Below are 19,900 nucleotides of genomic sequence, written 5' to 3'. Positions count from 1 at the left end.
AATGCGACATGCCCCCAGAGCAAAATTTGCTTTCAAAAAGCCAAATGTGACTCCTTCTCTTCTGAGACCTGTAGTGCGTCAGCAGAGCACTTTTCACCCCCATATGGGGTGTTTTCTGAATCGGGAGAAATTGGGCTTCAAATTTTTAGGGGTATTTTCTGCTATTACCCTTTTTAAAAATGTAAAATTTTTGGGAAAACAAGCATTTTAGGTAAAAATTATTATTATTTTTTTACATTTACAAAAGTCGTGAAACACCTGTGGGGTATTAAGGCTCACTTTATCCCATGTTATATTCCCCGAGGGGTCTAGTTTCCAAAATGGTATGCCATGTGTTTTTTTTTTTGCTGTTCTGGCACCATAAGGGCTTCCTAAATGCAACATGCCCCCAAAAACCATTTCAGAAAAACGTACTCTCCAAAATCCCCTTGTCGCTCCTTCCCTTCTGAGCCCTCTACTGCGCCCGCCGAACACTTTACATAGACATATGAGGTATGTGCTTACTCGAGAGAAATTGGGCTACAAATAGAAGTAAAAATGTTCTCCTTTTACCACTTGCAAAAATTCAAAAATTGGGTCTACAAGAACATGTGAGTGTAAAAAATGAAGATTTAGAATTTTCTCCTTCACTTTGCTGCTATTCCTGTGAAACACCTAAAGGGTTAAAACGCTGACTGAATGTCATTTTGAATACTTTGGGGGGTGTAGTTTTTATAATGGGGTCATTTATGGGGTATTTCTAATATGAAGACCCTTCAAATCCACTTCAAACCTGAACTGGTCCCTGAAAAATATCGAGTTTGAAAATTTTGTGAAAAATTGGAAAATTGTTGCTGAACTTTGAAGCCCTCTGGTGTCTTCCAAAAGTAAAAACTTGTCAATTTTATGATGCAAACATAAAGTAGACATATTGTATATGTGAACCAAAAAATATCCATTTTCCTTACCAGTAGAGAGCTTCAAAGTTAGAAAAATGCAAAATTTTCAAATTTTTCATCAAATTTACGGATTTTTCACCAAGAAAGGATGCAAGTTACCACAAAAATGTACCACTATGTTAAAGTAGAATATGTCACGAAAAAACAATCTCGGAATCAGAATGATAACTAAAAGCATCCCAGAGTTATTAATGTTTAAAGTGGCTCTGGTCCTTAAGGCCAAAATGGGCTTGGTCCTGAAGGGGTTAAAACAGCTCCACATCTGTTCTGAGGTTGTGTGTGATATTACAACTTGGCTCCATTCACTTCAATGAAACTTAGCTGTAATGCCACACACAACCTGGGGTCAGGTAGCAATTTTTTTTTAAAGAAACCAGCTTTGTATATGTATTCCTGGAAAAGAGTACCTGTCATCAAACCACATTTTCTAAACTACTTCAGATCATATTCCTTACCTTCTCCTAACACCCCTCCTGCCCTTAAAAAAATTTAAAAGCTTTAAAAGCTGTGTGTCATATCTTTCCCCATTGTGTGAGCTCCCGGCAGGAGAAAGTGGGCATTCCCCAGCAGGCACAACGTCACTGAAGCCTGTGAGAGCGGTGCCTCACCATGCCCCACACGCATTTACTGAGTTTTGACTCCTGCCAGGCCAGGAGGAGACCAAATTAACTCCTTAAGGACTCAGCCCATTTGGGCCTTAAAGGGGTACTCTGGCGCTAAGACATCTTATCCCCTTTCCAAAGGATAGGGGATAAGATGCCTGATTGCGGGGGTTACGCCGCTGGGGACCCCCCGTGATCTTGCACGTAGCACCCCGTTACAATCAGTCCCCGGAGCGTGTTCGCTCCGGGTCTGATTACTGGCGATCAAGGGGGCGGAGCCGTGACGTCACAATGCTCCGTCCCCGTGATCGCCAGTTATCAGACCCGGAGCAAACACGCTCCGGGGACTGATTCTAACGGGGTGCTGCGTGCAAGATCACGGGGGTTCCACAGCGGCGGGACCCCCGCGATCAGGCATCTTATCCCCTATCCTTTGGATAGGGCATAAGATGTCTTAGCGCCGGAGTACCCCTTTAAGGAATCAGACAATTACATTTTTTCAATTTTTTTGTTTTTCCCTCCTCGCCATCTAAAAATCATAACTTTTTTACATTTTTATCCACACATGAGTATTAGGGCTTGTTTTTTGTGCGACCAATTGTCCTTTGTATTGACATCACTCAATTTATCATAAAATGTACGGCGCAACCAAAAAAAATATACTATTTGCATGGGGAAATTGGAAAGAAAACCACAATTTAGCAAATTTTGGAAGGTTTAGTTTTCACACCGTACAATTTACAGTAAAAATGACATATTTTCTTTATTCTGTGGGTCAATTCAATTAAAATGATACCCATGATTACATACTTTTCTATTATTGTACTGCTTTAAAAAAAATCTCAAACTTTTTAACCAAATGAGTACATTTAAAATCCCTCTATTTTGACTAACTATAACTTTTTCTTTTTTTTCCGTATAAGCGGCGGTATGAGGGCTATTTTTTTGCACTGTGATCTGTACTTTTTATTGATACCACATTTGTGTATATAAAACTTTTAATACATTTTTATTTTTTTTATTTTTTTTGGAATAGGACCTAGTTTACCTTGCAGCCGCAGTGCCATGAAAGAAATAGGCGCTGCCTGTTAAAAAACATTATTCTTACCCTAAATGTCACTGGCTAAATTGAGCTACAGAAATATGGAGGATGTAAATCTACTTTGCCCTGTATGACCTGAATGATGTAACACACTGTGCCTCCGAATATTATCCTGCCGTGCACGGGTGGCCGGGTAGGGGACAGAGTGTTCCCTTTCTCCAGACTTCGCTCAGCTCTTCATTGGCATCAGTGTCTTGAAAGATACTTGTACAAATGTATGTGGAAAGTGTTATACTTCAAGAAGAAGAGGAGGGTGAATGTGTGGATAATCTACATGAAGAGGAATTTCTATTCAATATAGAGGACACTAAAGAATTGATCAACGTTCAGGACTTCTAAATGTGATAGAGGTCCCTCTAAATTAGCGAGGAGTATGGCCCAGGTGAACTATTTGAGCATCTAGCCTCAGCCTCTGTATATTATTTTTTTGGTGGCTATTATGTCAGCCCATAGAATAAGGGAAATTTAAAGGGGTACTCCACCCCTAGGCATCTAGATAAGATGTCAGATCACGGGGGTCCCGCTGTTGGGGACCCCCGGGATCTCGGCTGCAGCACTCACCTCAATGGCTTCCTGCAACGCTGGAGGCTCCGGTTCCTGACCACGCGAGCGAAAGAGCGTGACGTCACGACTCCGCCCCCGTGTGACATGACGCCCCGCCCCTCAATGCAAGTCTATGGGAGGGGGCGTTACGGCCGTCATGCCCCTTCCCATAGGCTTGCATTGAGGGGGCGGAGCGTGATGTCACACGGGGGCGGAGCCGTGACGTCACAACGCTCCGGCCCCGTGATCGACAGTAATCAGACCCGGAGCGAACACGCTCCGGCGACTGATTTTAACGGGGTGCGGCGTGCAAGATCACGGGGGTGCCCAGCTACGGGACCCCTGCGATCAGGCATCTTGGGATAAGATGTCTAAGCGACGGGGTACCCCTTTAAGCCCTCTTTATTCTACAGCCGTTTTTTAGTATCCAAGCCAGCAGAATTATATTAAAACTAGACCCTTTCCCTAAAGTGTTCTCATCATTTCACATGTCGCAGAACATTATAATACCATCCAACCCCAAAAACAACCAGTAAAGGTCATTCAGTTATCTGGACATAAGAAGAGCCGTCCTAACTTTATATTGAGGTCCAAAGCTCCTGGGGGAAGGATAAAAATGTTTTTCTACAATTCACAGGCCCAAACAAGGAAAAGAAAGCCTATAAAAGCTCCTCTGCTAGATTCCACTGGCCATTTCAGAAGTGTACCTGGCTAGGGGTTAACATCCCTCTTCCCAGGTTAGAGCTCATTCTACACTAGCAGAGTCTTCATCATGGGCACAAAGGGTATTGGCTTCAAAACCTTCATACGTTCTCCAGATATTATAGATCGCATATTATGTCCAATTAGGATATAGCATTCAGGCGCAAAATCTTGAATGCATTGATCTTTCCCTAATTTTTATTTATTTATTACGACTGTCCGGGCATGCTGGGAGTTGTAGTTTTGCAACAGCTGGAGGCACCCCTGGTTGGGAAACACTGACCTATCCTATATACCAGTGGTGTCCAATCTGTGGACCTCCAGATGTTGCAAAACTACAACTCCCAGCATGCCTGGACAGCCTTTGGCTGTCCGGGCATGCTGGGAGTTGTAGTTTTGCAACATCTGGAGGTCCGCAGGTTGCACACCACTGCTATATACTACTATATAGTCCAACTTTCTGGGAGATACAGTTTACGTTTGGGGCAGCTGCTGTATCAGGGCATGCTGGGAGTTGTAGTTAGTAACTGAATTTAATAAAAAAAAGCGATCAAAAAGTCACGTCAAAACAAAAATGGTACTGTTCGAAACTACAGATCGGAGCGCAAAAAATTAGCCCTCATACAGGCCCGTATAAGAAGAAGTAATAAAGTTATAGGGGTCAGAATAGGACAAAGTCCGATTCCCCCCCCCTCCCCCCCCCCCCCCCGCATATGTGTATCTTGTGATGTCACGCATATATAATTAATTATGCAAATTAGCATTTATTATTATCATTTTTTTTTTTATTTTGTATTTTTTTGCAAGAAAGGTGGCAACTAGAGATGAGCGAACTTACAGTAAATTCGATTCGTCACGAACTTCTCGGCTCGGCAGTTGATGACTTATCCTGCATAAATGAGTTCAGCTTTCAGGTGCTCCGGTGGGCTGGAAAAGGTGGATACATTCCTAGGAAAGAGTCTCCAGCCCACCAGAGCACCTGAAAGCTGAACTGATTTATGCAGGATAAGTCATCAACTGCCGAGCCGAGAAGTTCGTGACGAATCGAATTTACTGTAAGTTCGCTCATCTCTAGTGGCAACCCTAAGGATGGGCCATAGATTTAATACATTTATGCATCTTGTTGGCAGTAAACCCCTATGAGAAATAACAAGGAAAATATATTCTTGGAAGAGCAATATTTTATATGATAGAAATGTATCCACTTTATCAGGCAGTAAGTTTAGGTCATTATTTTGTATCAATCTGTTTTCTCCAGAAATGCTTGTGTTTTTCTGTTTTGCTCTTTGTCTCCCCGCCCCCACTCATCATACCCCCCCCCCCCCCCCTGAAATGCTCGATAGAAACAGGGTGTGAGGCTATTACAGAGGGTGAACACCAGGTTAATTCCAGTCTGCAGCTTCCCTCTACAAACAATGAGACAATCGCAGACCGGGAGACTGCGTAATGCTGCGCTCGCAGGGGAAACTGCGCTCTCTCAGGCTGAGCTGCAAGGAGTAGGAGGCTGGAATGTACTCAGCAGTCAGGGTGAGTCACATCTTCCAGAGATGTGCAGGATAGTCCCAGGAGAACTAGGCCAACCCTGAACATGGAGGTCAGATGAGTAACATCAGGCTGTCTTCAGGACTGCCGGACACATGCGATTTACTGTAATCCATACTACGAACCAGCACTTCATCATCAGGTGCTGAAAAAACCGAATACAAACCTATAAGACTTGCCTAAAACTGGCCATAGAATAGAAGGAAAGATACATTCAGTCAATGAGAGTACATATTACTACTAAGCTGTGTTCTTGGGGACCCAACAGTGGTTTCCCATCAAGGGAAATGCTTGGCTTTGCCTGGAACATATATACGGTTACTTGCACACGGCAGTGTGACGGCCATTGGGAAGCCCGGGGTAATAGCGGGATAAAAATTACTTCAAGAGCCATCTTTTTCTCCCGCTATTTCCGTAAAAAATAGATGTTCACGCCCCCTGAAGAAGCGGCATAACAGCGAAACGATCGTTGGGGTTCAGGTGTAGGTATGGTCTGGCACCCTTAATTGTGTACTTCTGGGAGGTATCATTCTTGTACCTTACCAGCTATTCTGGCATTTACTCTTTATACTTGTATATTCTGATGTACTTGGGTCCTATCATTGCCCTATATCTTTGTATGCTTACCGGTGCCTGCTTATTGTTACTACTTCTTTGTTTTATTTTATTTTTTATTTTTCTTTTCTTTTCTTTATTATGTTGCATTAATAAAGTTTATCTTTTAAATCTTATTACTTTCTTGTTGCTGTGGTACGGTTCTCTTTTTGGCGTTAGAGGTTTAAATACGTACCCTTACCTACTATATATGTAGGGTTATATATCTTTGGTGACATATTTCCGTAAAAAAATAACGGGTCTCGGCGGCCCGCATAATAGTAAATGGGAGCCGCCGGGACCCGTTGTTGCCCGTAGTTCCCCATCACGAGACCCTCACCCTAATGTGAAGGGGGCTTTGAGTTTTATGTAAATTAAGTTCATGAAAGGGGTTGTCTAAAAGAAGTTGGTGGCATATTTCTAGGATAGGTGTAAGGCTAGCACTATCCACTGTGTCTCCCATTGGTTCAATTCAACTTCCGTCAGATGACTACGTGACTAGAATGGTCATATACCTGGACACCTGAATACAAAAAGGGGCAAAATAGCATTGATTTACCATGCACATCTAGAACTTTAAGAAAAATCTATCACCCAACTTCTCACAGGCTCTGTAGGGTATATGCATAGAATGGTCCTTTTGTTAAAGTCAACTGCCTTATCATAATTGGATCTTCCATGTATGGACATTAGACCCATGACCCCAAAGTTCAACACGTTGTCTGGGGATCAGTTTTGGTGTAAATAGTCCAGAGGCCTAAGCAGCATGGAGCAAGGCCTATCATTGGGGATAGAGAAGCTGAGGCCAGGATTTTACTCCCAACGTTATGGGGTTTTCTGGTGTAAAGGTGTGGAGGGTATAGGGAAAATGATGTTATTAAAGGGATACTCTGGTTAAAAAAAACTAATTATTATTTTTTTTTTATCAACTGTCTCTAAAATGTTAAATACATTTGTAAATGACTTCTATTAAAAAATCTTAATCCTTCTAGTATGCTGCTGTATGCTCCAGAGGAAGTTGTGTAGTTCTTTTCAGTCTGACATTCTACTGACACCTCTGTCCATGTCAGGAACTGTCCAGAGTAGAAGCAAATCCCATTAGCAAACCTCAGGACAGTTCCTGACATGGTCAGAGGTGGCAGCAGAGAGAACTGCACTGTGGACAGACAGAAAAGAACTTCTCAACTTCCTCTGGAGCATACAGCAGCTGATAAGTACTGGAAGGATTGAGAATTTTTAATAGAGGTCATTTACAAATCTGTTTAACTTTCTGGAACCAGTTGATTTGGAAAAAAATAAAAACATTTCCACTGGAGGACCCCTTTAATGAAAAACATCCAGTGAATACAGGGAATCCTGGGGTAAAAAAAAAGGGGGTAAAAGAAGGATATGGGGACTCGTTTTGATGAACAGATGGATCACAGTCAAGAAAACTGCAGCTGAATACAATACTGGTGTCCAACTAACATGTCTGAACCCACAGCTATAGCACTGACAGCTATAACAGCAGGGGACCTACTTCAGGGCCATTGTGTCTGAGGGAAGAAGAAAAGTGACACTCCAGAGGAAGAAAGAGGAGAAATTGTATCATGAGCATTGGAGAACATCGCCTGGTTATGTGGAGCAAGGTCTCTGTGGCACAATGCTGAAGGGGGAGGGGGGGGGGTCAGAATATGGCACAAGCAGCATAACTGGATTAACCCTTTCTGTCAGGTGTGAACATGATGTTTTCTTGGTGCATCCTGGCTCTTTTAGACAGTATTAAAGGGGTACTCCGCCCCTAGACATCTTATCCCTTATCCAAAGTATAGGTGATAAAATGTTTGATCGCGGTCTCGGCTGCGGCCCCCCAGAACTCCGTGCCGGATGACTGGCGATGCTGGGCGGAGGCTCGTGATGTCACGGTCACGTCCCACTCGTGACGTCACAGCCATGCCCCCTTAAAGGGGTATTCCAGGCAAAAACTTTTTTATATGTATCAACTGGCTCCAGAAAGTTAAACAGATTTGTAAATTGCTATATTAATCCTTTCAGTACTGACAGAACAAAATAGGACTAAACATCGTAGAAGAAGTGCCAAACCATACCTATGTTACCCCAACGACCATTTCGCTATTTCGCTGTATGATTGCTTCCTCAGGGGGCGTGAGGAAGCACTGAGGAAGCAATCATACAGCGAAACGGTTGTTGGGGTAACATAGGTATGGTTTGGCACTTCTTCTATGATGTTTAGTCCTATATTGTTCTCTCCAGGTCTTTCATTGCTCTGTATCCCTGTAGTATTTTACCACACCTTACTTACTTGATTTTTGTGTTTAATACACCCTGACCTGTGATATAGTTCTCATTTCTATATTGAAGTTTGTGCCCTCCGATCTATATGTGTATGTATCTGGTGCTATTTCCTGATTGTGTATATGTATTTTTATCTGTCTTTTATATTTTTGTGATCATAATAAAGATATATTTTTTACATTGCTAATATTGTTTTTTGTGGTGCAATTTTTCTTATCTTTGGTGTTATATTAGAAAGGTTGTTGCCAAGATGTACAAACTAAAAAAGTTTTTGATTCTGACAGTGCCCATTTAACAGAGGGTTTTATTTTACCAAAATTCCCATTCTGTCAGGTATAAAAAAAATAACCATCTACTTGCCTTCCACCGTTCACCCGGTGCCTCTGTTGTCCCACTGCAGTTCCCCAGTCACCCGGTACACTCCACTTCTGGGTTCCCTGAGGTCAATACATAACACTGCAGCTCAGTGAAGCTTGCTGGTTGTAGCGATTTGCCACCTGATCAGCAAGTGACATATCAAGCCCCGGCAACGGTCTTCTTCCTGGTTCTGGGACTCAATACGCCACATTGCCACTCGGCCGAGGCGAGGCAGATGAATTCATCGAGCACAAGTTGATGGTTGGAAAATATGTAGACAAATTGCATTATAGCCCAACATTTTTGAAATATGTAAGAGAGATTTACGGCTTTTTATTTTTACTCATACCTTCCATGTATAAATTTACTGGTGGATTGGCCCTTTAAGAAGCAGACAAAAACAACATGAAAGTATGTGGAGAGAGGAAGAGAAGGCCTCGGTATGAGGAGAGGATTTAAGAATGGAGTGGGCACGTGGAGGAACTGTTGGTCGGTGCCCTGTACACTCAGTGTGACCCCATAATTATCTGTTATTCACAGCTGGAGGGGACATACCCGGCCCATCATATCAACTCTATATATAGCAGCTTAGGATATGGCCAAAATTATGACAATAGAGGGGAAGAGGACGGGTGTCCCTAGTGTCCCGTCCACCTCGCAAGAACCTGCAGCTTTCCTAGACCCAGAGCTCCGTATGACACAATAGTAGGAAAGCCAAATGGGGGTCAATGACCTGTGTATGTGAGATGATTAACTGATTACATTGCATTTCTACATTCTTTTCATACACTGCACCTACATTTATTACACATATATACAGAAACTGCTCAGACCACAAAGTTGATCATATAAATTATGCCTATTTGTGCTGAAAATCTGGAAATCTGTTGCATCATCATTATACTTTTTGACTGGTTTGTAAACTATAGCATGTTTAAAGGGGTGCAGGCACCTCAGAGCACTGTTATACTGTCTGGTTAATATATAAAAATCTAAACAAAAAGTTGAATTTTACATTATTTATTTAATACTGTTCTTGAGTTCCACAATTGACACTATTCTGCTGATGGTGTCAAATATTAAAATATTATATGGCTCCTGAGTTAAATCCCATACAAAACTCCAAAGCTGCACTCACTATTCTGCTGTGGGGTCACTGTGTACATACATTACATTACTTATCCTGTACTGATCCTGAGTTATATCCTGTATTATGCTCCAGAATTGTACTCACTATTCTGCTGGTGAGGTCACTGTGTACATACATTACATTACTTATCCTGTACTGATCCCGAGTTATATCCTGTATTATACTCCAGAGCTGTACTCACTATTCTGCTGGTGGAGTCAGTGTGTACATACATTACATTACTTATCCTGTACTTATCCTGAGTTATATCCTGTATTATACTCCAGAGCTGTACTCACTATTCTGCTGGTGAGGTCACTGTGTACATACATTACATTACTTATCCTGTTCTGATCCCGAGTTATATTCTGTATTATACTCCAGAGCTGTACTCACTATTCTGCTGGTGGAGTCAGTGTGTACATACATTACATTACTTATCCTGTACTGATCCTGAGTTATATCCTGTATTATACCCAGAGCTGTACTCACTATTCTGCTGGTGAGGTCACTGTGTACATACATTACATTATTTATCCTGTACTGATCCTGAGTTATATCCTGTATTATACTGCAGAGCTGTACTCACTATTCTGCTGGTGAGGTCACTGTGTACATACATTACATTATTTATCCTGTACTGATCCTGAGTTATATCCTGTATTATACTGCAGAGCTGTACTCACTATTCTGCTGGTGAGGTCACTGTGTACATACATTACATTATTTATCCTGTACTGATCCTGAGTTATATATCAGACAGGAGGCGAGTATCTTATGCATTATTCTTTCTTTAATAATGCCCATAGCAGAAACAAAATTCAGTAAACAAATCAGTGTAAAAGAAAAAACTACAACTCCCAGCAGTCCCAGGACCACAGCAGCCACTCCTTGTCTGTAGCCCCTATATAAGGACTGCCCACATATAGATCCTCCTCTTTCTTTCTGCTCATGGCAGAGCATGCAAGCTAAGTTCTTTCTGTGATTTAATGCATTGTTTTTTCCTTTATTTCTCATAAGATATTATAGATTATAGAGCTTCTGGTGTTGTGGGAGCGATTATCTTCTCCCCTTCACATATTATACATTTTTTCCTCTGATTATCGGACAGCGGCTTCTCCGGTGCTAGTCCCCCTTGCGCCGGTTTACCGCTCCGCTATTCTCTTTCTTTTCCCCAACTCTCCGTTTCCTCCTGCCCTTAACCGCTCCCCCTCCCCCTCTTTCCGGCGCCATTTTACCTGCGCCTCAGTCTTCTCCTCCTCCATCTTCTGCACTTTCGCGCGTGCGGGAAAGGGGCGGATCCTCCGGGTGTCGGCCGTATTCTTCATTGCGGCCTACACTCTGAGAGGGGCGGAGTTCTGCTCTCGTCACTGGAAGGCGCTCCCGCGCCTTCCAATCAGAGCCCAGCCGGACGTAGTCTCGCGAGACTTCGTTCCTGGGTACAGGGACTCTCGGGCTCACCTCCCACCGCTGCGTCAGTGCAACGCTAGCGGTGTGGAGGACTGGGCCTGTACTGACTTTACTGTTCTACGAATTCTGTAGGTAGATTTGCCCCTTGCGTTTAGGACAGGAATTTATTCCTTCCCCTTGCCATTACTTTACCCTATACTCATTTAATCAGTTAATTTACACAGGCTTACTATTAACCTGTTAGTCACCATGGCTGAGGAACCTTCACCTGTTCCCCTCAGAGGGGAGAGTTCTTCTTTAGATTCTGCCCAATTTATGACCGCCAACCAAATACAGGATTTGATTAATAAATCTGTTCAGGCAGCTTTGGCTTCCGCCATGGTACCCTCCGGATCACTACCAGCGGTATCCGGTGTGTCTATCCCGCCATTTCAGGGCGGAGAACCGCCGATTAAGAAGGGCAAGGTTTCCCATAAAAGGAAGCATACCTTGGCGACATCTGACTCCCCGGCAGGGGAAGACAATAATGTGCTCCAGGCAGCCCCTACCCAGGTCTTCCAACCCCAGCATCCATCAGACTCCACTCGACCCCTGGGCCTCAGGGAGTTACAAGAGAAGAGGCACAGGTCCGCTAGGCGGACCAAACCCGACTCATACGTAGATTCCTCTCATGAGGATTCGTCGGGATCATCCAGCGAGTCTGACGGCTATGAATCCACTCCTAATATCGAGGATGCTGGGGATACGGCGTTTGACACCGACGCCAACCCTGTTACACAGGGCACTGTGATCCTAGACTCCCTAGGTGAACCCCTTTTTCACCCTGATTCAATCTCTCATCCAAGATCGGGCGAATGGTCCCCACTTCCCCACGTGGCCCAGTATGTGGAGCTTTGGGCTCGTAAGTCCCTAGACAGGACCAGCCATAACAAACTGAGGGCTGAGTGTCCTAGACCCTTTATTCCCAATAAAGTGGTGGCAACCCCCGCAGTAGACCCCATTTTGACAAAATATCTGATGAAATCGGGTAAATTCCCTAAAAAGGGAATAGAACACTCGTTTAAAACCATTCAGGAGCGTATTTTGGACTTAATGGGCCTTCTCACTAAGATACTCAACCTGTCTGAGCAGGCCGCAACGACGGATCAACCCGTCGATACCCGTCAACTCCGTGGGTGGGCCCAGAGGGCCATATGTCTAGCAGGTACTGCCAACACCACCTGCTCGATTGAACGACGTAGGTCGATTCTTATGCGCCTCGACCCGCAACTGTCCCACCTGGCTGAGACCGAGTCTGGGCCTGCAGCAGCAGGGATGTTTTTTGGGGACAACCTGATGAAAGACATTAACAGGTTTGTCGGCCTGTTTACAGGTTTGGATAAAGCCCAGACTTCATTAAAGAAATCAGGGACCAGTAAGCTTTTTCCTCGGGCCGGCAGAGGTAGAGGCCGATCTGCCGGCTGCACCCCCTCCTATAGGCCACAGGGCAGACCCTCTGCCCAATACCAGTACCCTCAGGCTCCTCCGTCCTACACCGTCCCAATGGCACAACCGTCGCCTTTCTTCCCTCCCAGAGGCCGACCTTGGCGCGGACGTGGCGGACGCGGATACCCCCGTTCCCGTCCACCTACCGGTAAGTGTGCCTGGTATTCCACATGCTCACATTCCTGTGGGGGGGCGCCTGATGTATTTTTCCCACGCCTGGTCTGCGATTACGGCAGACGCGTGAATTCTACAGACAGTAGCGGGATTTCACATAGAACTCCAATCCCTACCGGTTCTGGGTGTACGACCAATCCCTATCAGATTTTCACAACAAAACATGGTTCTCATAGACAACGAGATCCAAGATCTCCAATCCAAACAGGCGATCCGAGAGATCGACCCATCTTCCCTAGGATTCGTAAGCAACCTTTACCTAGTGAAGAAAAAAGGGGGTGGTTACCGTCCGGTCATAAACCTTCGGGAACTAAACCAACATGTCACGTATCGCCATTTCAAGATGGAGGGAATTCACTCCCTTCGCGATCTATTGCAACCAGGCGACTGGCTAGTAAAGGTGGATTTGAAGGACGCCTACCTCACCGTCCCTATCCACCAGGACTCACAACATTTTCTTCGCTTCCTCTGGAAAGACCACATGTGGCAGTTTACTTGCCTTCCGTTCGGCCTTTCATCAGCCCTGTGGTGTTTCACCAAACTGATGAAACCGGTGGTGGCATCCTTGAGGAGCAGAGGGGTACGTCTGATCATTTATCTGGACGACCTCCTCATAATGGCCCGCTCCAAAGCTCAGGCCTCTCTCCACATGTCATGGACGGTATTGTTGCTGCAGAGTCTGGGATTCATAGTCAACCGAGAAAAATCGGTTTTGGTCCCAATGCAGGAGATGGAGTTCCTTTGCTTCTTGGTGGACAACAACCAGGCCGTTCTCCGCCTTCCCACATCCAAACTGGCCCTGATCCGCAAGGAGATCAGGGCAGTCTTGCGCAGAGGGTGCTTATCCTTAAGGGTACTAGCACGTTTGGTGGGGCTTCTAGCAGCCTCTATCCAAGCCATCTTCCCGGCCCCTTTGCACTACAGGGCCCTTCAGAGACTCAAGATCATGCATCTGCGCCAGGGCCTCAGATATGCGGACGAAGTTCCTCTTTGTCCGGCAGCCATCGAGGAGTTGCAATGGTGGCTTCATCATGCCGTCGAGTGGAACGGCAAAACCATATTCAACTCCTGCCCAGACATCATCATAGAGTCGGACGCGAGTCGTCTCGGCTGGGGTGCGCGGTGCGGGGAGGCTTCCACAGGAGGGACTTGGTCCACCACGGAGGTCGATCTGCACATCAATGCCTTGGAGCTCCTGGCGGCATTTTTTGCCGTCAAGAGCTTCATGCCACAGGCGTCCAATTGTTGTGTTTTGTTACGCATGGACAACGTGGCGGCGGTCCAATACGTCAACCGCCTAGGGGGCACCAGGTCCAAGATCCTAGCAGATCTTGCCAAGGACTTCTGGCATTTCTGCCTAGATCGCAACATTATCCCGGTGGCAGAGTATATTCCGGGGGTCTCCAACACGGTGGCCGACTGGAATTCTCGCTATTTACTAGATTCCAGCGATTGGCGGCTGGATCGGTCCGTTTTCCTACGGTTGAGACAGCTTTGGGGTCCATTATGCACGGATCTTTTCGCTTCTCGCCTCAATCACCAGCTGCCTCGCTTTTTCAGCTGGAGGCCGGACCCGGAGGCGTCGGCAGTCGACGCTTTCCGTCTCATCTGGCCCAGGGGAACGCACTACGCGTTTCCCCCATTCCAGATGATCTCCAGGGTCCTCCTACATACGATGAACCAGAGGGCGACGATTGTGCTGATCACTCCTTGGTGGCCCACACAACCGTGGTTTCCTCTCCTTCTGGGGATGGCCGTGGACTATCCCAGACTTCTACCCCAATTTCCACAGCTCCTCTCCAACCCGACCGGGGGTCTCCACCCTCTGGTAGTGGAGGGCAACCTTCCTCTCCTAGCGTGGTTGGTTTCGGGGTCCCGGATGCGGATCACGACCTTTCAAGATCAGCTAGGGATCTCCTCACCCTGGCCTGGGCCCCCGGGACTAGATCGGCTTATCGATCAGCCTGGAGGCTCTGGGTTCGTTGGTGTGATCAACGACAGATTGATCCCGTACATGTCTGTAGTGGTGAACTACTTGGCAGATTCTTTTGAATCTGGAAAATCTTATAGTTCCATCAATGTTTACCGATCGGCTATCGCGGCTTACCATTGCCCAGTGAACTCTTTGCCGGTGGGCAAGCACCCACTGGTATGTAGGCTTTTGCGCGGCATTAAGTTCAAGCGTCCCCCTCGGCCGAGATATCAGTCGACCTGGGATGTCTCCAGGTTGCTCGAGATGTTTGTTTCGTGGGAGGACAATGACGATCTTTCCCTGAAATTGTTGTCATATAAACTGACTGTCCTTTTATGTTTGGTGTCTATTAAACGCGTCTCGGACGTGAAGGCTTTGGACATCTCTAGGCGACAATTTTCGCCTCTGGGGGTCAAGTTTCCGGTGGTCCGACGGACCAAGACGGGTATCCACTCGGTTTTTTACCCGTTTTTTCCCGCGCACCCTCGACTTTGTGTGGTTCGTTGCCTGCAGGCGTACGAATCGCAGACTGCAGATCTGTGATCCGGATTTCTCTCAACTTCTTATCTCTTACGTCAGACCTCATTATCCGGTGACTTCCGCTACTCTGGCGCGTTGGGTGCGTTCTGCCATGGATATGGCGGGCATAGACGTCTCCCTGTTTGGAGCTCATTCTTCTAGGGGTGCTATGGCTACTAAAATAGTCACAGCAGGGGGCTCCCTTTCTGACTTGCTCATGGCTGCTGATTGGTCTTCAGAGACCACCTTTCGCCGGTTCTACTTCAGGCCGGAGGGCCATGTTTCCATGTCGGTTTTATAATGCTATATCTGGTTTTGTTTTCTTCTGTCTCGCTACTTGTTAGCTTTGAACTTGCATAAGATATGAGCCTCCTGTCTGATATATAAATCTAGATTTTCCTAGCTTGTGACGGAAAATATTAGTTATATGAAGACGGGGGGCGAGTATCTTCCCTCCCTACCCACCCTGTTATGATTTTTGTTATCTTTTTCAGGATACTGAATGCATTGGCTGTTTTCCTGATTACGGATAACCTGTTGGTTACGCACTGCTGGGGTTCCCTACAGTCCCCGTTGGGACGAAGTTAGGCCGTCGTTTGGCCTTGTTTCCCGAGTTCCGGGCCGGCTGGCCGAAGATTCAAGGAGCGGTGTGGACGTCTGGCTGGAGTTCGGTTTCCTGTGCGGCTCTGATTCGCATGAAGAAAGAGGAGGATCTATATGTGGGCAGTCCTTATATAGGGGCTACAGACAAGGAGTGGCTGCTGTGGTCCTGGGACTGCTGGGAGTTGTAGTTTTTTCTTTTACACTGATTTGTTTACTGAATTTTGTTTCTGCTATGGGCATTATTAAAGAAAGAATAATGCATAAGATACTCGCCTCCTGTCTTCATATAACTAATATTTTCCGTCACAAGCTAGGAAAATCTAGATTTATATCCTGTATTATACTCTAGAGCTGTACTCACTATTCTGCTGGTGGAGTTTCTGTATACATCCATTACATTACTTATCCTGTACTGATCCTGAGTTATATTATGTATTATACTCTAGAGCTGTACTCACTATTCTGCTGGTGGATTCACTGTGTACATACAGTACATTACTTATCTTGTACTGATCCTGAGTTATATCCTGTATTATACTCCAGAGCTGTACTCACTATTCTGCTGGTGGGGTCACTGTGTACATACATCACATTACTTATTGTCACGCCGAGCGCTCCGGGTCCCGCGTGCCTCTACATGCAGTGCTCCGGTCGGCACCGCTAACCGCAAGCGCTGCTCCCATGTCACCGGAGGGGACGCGATCCGAGGCACGGGACGTGCCCGCTCTCAGATCGCGCCCCATGTCACTCACCTGCCCCGTCCTCCTTCTGTCCCGTCCCGGCGCACGTGGCCCCGCTCTCTAGGGCACGCGCGCGCCGGCTCTCTGAAATTTAAAGGGCCAGTGCACCACTAATTGGCGCCTGGCCCAATCAGTGCAATCACCTCCCTACACTATATTTACACACTTCCCCTACCGTTGCTGCCTGCCCTGACCTTCTGCTACGTCTGACCTTGCCTTTTGCCTAGTCCTTCTGTACCGCGCCTGACTCAGCAGTCAGTGAGGTTGAGTCGCTATTGGGTGGAACGACCTGGGGGTTACCTGCCGCAGCAAGTCCATCCCGCTTTGCGGCGGGCTCTGGTGAAAACCAGTAACCCCTTTGATTCCGTTCCCCTGGTACAGCCCACGCCATCACCTCACTGACATAGAGGATCCACTACCTGTGTCTACCCGCATACCACTCCGGATCCTGACACTTATCCTGTACTGATCCTGAGTTATATCCTGTATTATACTCCAAAGCTGCACTCACTGTTCTGCTGTGGAGTCACTGTATATATACATCAATGTGTATGCTCAAGAGCTGTGCCCATGCCACTACTTGTGGGTGCTGGCTGTCTTTTACAGCTGATACTCATCTTCAATGAGTACCTAGGTAGATAATGATTACGTCCATCGTATTGTGTTTGTGGACATACCTGTCTGCAATGGCCAGGATCGGTGTTAACCCCTTTAATGTCACAGTCATGGACTTATTTCATCCATCACCCCCCCCACCCCCCCATAGGTTGCTATGGCCTAAAAGTTGTCAGTGGATAATACTCTGTAATACAGAAGTATTGCAGAGCATTATAGAAGTGATCATATGTTCAAGTCCCTTAGGCTAGGTTCACATCAGCTTCCGTTGTGAAGCTCCGTTTACTGATATCACTAAACTGACAGGACTTTAGCAGAGAAGAAACCATGCATATCAGTTTTTTTTCCCCACAAAATCTTGCGAAATATCAGAATCTAACGGAAACCTGACAGATCTTATTCAAAGTGAAAGGAACCTGTCGAGATTGGTTGATGTTAGTTGGGACACCCGCCGTCCCAGCCCTGTTATCAGCTGAAGCAATGGAGGTCCACAACAATAAGGTGAACATAGTCTAAGTGTACTAAAAAATAAAACATTGAAACAAGTGAATAACATCAACAATGAAAAGCACATAGTTTGTATCAATGTCCCAGATTATAATTATCACATCATTTAACCTCCACAGTACATGCTGTAAAAAAAAACAACCAAGAAACTAAACAAAAGTAAAACGTGGTTTAAAAAAAAGGCAATGCTAGAATTGCTGATTTATTCCCCCTCCCAAAATAAAATAGAATAAAAAACAAAACAATATCCATACATAAATTCAAAAAGAAGCTCATCCTGCATAAACATATTTTTGTGAAATAGTTTTTATTGTTTAAAACATTTACGAAATGATCGAACTGTGGTATTGCTGTAACTGTGCTGACAATATAAAGGTAACACATTATTTGTGATGAGAATATACAGTGGATGAATTGCTATTTTCTCACAATCCTGCTGTTTTTTTCACCCCTTCACACGGCTACACTGATGCATGCCTTTTACAATGTGGAGCTGAAAAAACAAAAAAGTGCCTCATGATTAAAGGAGTATTCCAGGAATTTCTTTTTATTTGACTATGCTACAGGGGCTGTAAAGTTAGTGTAGTTCATAATATAGTGTCTGTACCTGTGTGTGATGGTTCTCTCACAATTCTTCTGTGATTTTCACTCCAATATTTATTTTTAACAGCATACAAAATGACTGTTGTCTCAGACTTTTCCCAGCTTGCAATGCGGACGAGACCTGACATCACTAGTCAGCTGATGACAGGGAGCCTGTCTGCTTCAATGGGTGGAGTGATCGCTTGGTGGGAGAGAGATCAACTGCAACCAGTGGCGTAGCTATAGAGGTCTCAAAGGTCGCCATTGCGACTGGGCCCCTTAGCACAGGGGGCCCGCAGGGCCCCCCTAGCACTATACTATACTACAGCCGCAGGTCGGGCCCCAGGCACAGCCCGAGGTCCCCCCTCCTCCCCTCACCGTATGCAGACATGCTCCTAATGCCTGCAGCAACGGACTACGAGTGAGCACAGAGGAGGGACCGGATCACCAGCAGGTCTCTTTGCTGAACTTCATGGCGGCCGCAGGTGAGTGAGAAGGGGTTAATTTAATTTTGGGCCCGGTAGAGCGGCGGGGCTTAATTTGGGGTCCGGTGGAGCGGCTGGGGTGGCCAGGTGGTCATGTTGCTGGGGCTTAATTTTGGGTCCGGAGAGAGGGGGGGGGGGGGTGCTAATTTCGGGTCCGGAGGCAGAGTGTGTATGTATGATGTGTGTGTATGTACTGTATGTATGGTGTATGTATGATGTGTGTATGAACTGTGTGTATGATGTATGAATGATGTGTGTGTGTATGTACTGTATGTATGGTGTATGTATGATGTGCGTGTACTGTATATATGATGTATGAATGATGTGTGTATGTACTGTATGTATGGTGTATGTATGATGTGTGTGTATGAATAATGTGTGTAAGCAACATGTATGTATGTATGATGTGTGGAGTGGAGATGTGTGTAAGCTAGAAGTATGTATGTATGATGTGTGGCGATGTAATATGCGGGGGGATCTGGAGGCGGCGGGTGTGTATATGATGTGTTTATGTATGATGTGTGTATGTATGATGTGTGTGTATGTATTATGCATGTGGGGGGAGGCGGCGTGTGTATGATGTGTGTGTATGTACTGTATGTATGATGTATGAATGATGTGTGTGTATGTACTTTATGTATGATGTATGAATGATGTGTGTATATACTGTATGTATGATGTATGAATGATGTGTGCATGTACTGTATGTAAGATGTATGAATGATGTGTGTGTATGTACTGTATATATGCTGTATGAATGATGTGTGTGTATGTACTGTATGTATGATGTATAAATGATGCGTGTGTATGAATGGCGTATGTGTGTAAGCAAGATGTATGTATGATGTGTGGAGATGTGTGTAAGGTAGAACGATGTAAGTATGATGTGTGGAAATGTATTATGTGGGGCGATCTGTAGGCGGCAGGTGCATGTATGATATGTGTTTATGTATAATGTATGTGTGTGTATGATGTGCGTGTATATGTATGTATTATGCATGTGT

Source organism: Hyla sarda, chromosome 12 (assembly GCF_029499605.1).
Source record: "Hyla sarda isolate aHylSar1 chromosome 12, aHylSar1.hap1, whole genome shotgun sequence".
In the NCBI taxonomy this organism is placed as follows: Eukaryota; Metazoa; Chordata; class Amphibia; order Anura; family Hylidae; genus Hyla; species Hyla sarda.
This window is presented reverse-complemented; position numbering follows the sequence as displayed.